Genomic DNA, 754 nt, shown 5'->3' with positions numbered 1-754 from the left:
GCGTGGGAAAGTCCCCTGTAATTACTTGCCCAGCACGGTTTGCGTATATAAAGAGATATATATGTATGTAAAATGTACAGAAATCTATTTTATAATAATTTATTTTTAATTCCTAAGCAATTAATTCACTAAGCTGCCTAACCGCACTGGCTAGAACGGTAGCCCGTAACCTGTTTAACATTCCACGGTGTTTAATTCTAATATGTTTCTCCTTTTTTTTTTTTTTTTTTTTTCCTCTCTCTTTCTATTTTCTCCTCTTATTGGTTTGGTTTGTAACAGACGGTGCTTCCATTTTTCCTAAACAAAATTTGTATTTTAAAAAAAAAAAAATAATCAAAAAAAGCGAGGGTGGCAGGGGAGGGGCGGGGAGGGCGGGGAAAGCACAAAATTTATTTTTGTTACGGGTATCTGGCCTTTATAAACACTTGCTTTCCCTATTCCGGTGTCCCAGTCTCTGCTCCGCTGTTGTACTCCCTCGTCCCACAGCTTCCCAGTTTGTCCCGTGGCCCCCGGGGTGGGTTTCTCTGGGGAGGGTGGGGAGGGAGGCTGGGCATCTCCCTGCAACCCACCTACCTCTGCTGAGCGGCAGCCTGTTTCCCCGGCGGCTGGCGAGCGTGGGGGACCCCAAGCCCTACAGCTCCTGCCCAGGGCCCTGCCGGGGGGGTGACGTCCCCGTTTTCCAGCAGAGAAGCCGAGGAGCCCGTTGTGTGGGGCAGAGCTGGCTCCTCACTGTGCTTCTCCTTTTTTGCCTTTT

This window comes from Rissa tridactyla, chromosome 15 (genome assembly GCF_028500815.1).
Source record: "Rissa tridactyla isolate bRisTri1 chromosome 15, bRisTri1.patW.cur.20221130, whole genome shotgun sequence".
NCBI classification, from domain to species: domain Eukaryota; kingdom Metazoa; phylum Chordata; class Aves; order Charadriiformes; family Laridae; genus Rissa; species Rissa tridactyla.
Note: the sequence above shows the minus strand (reverse complement) of the source record.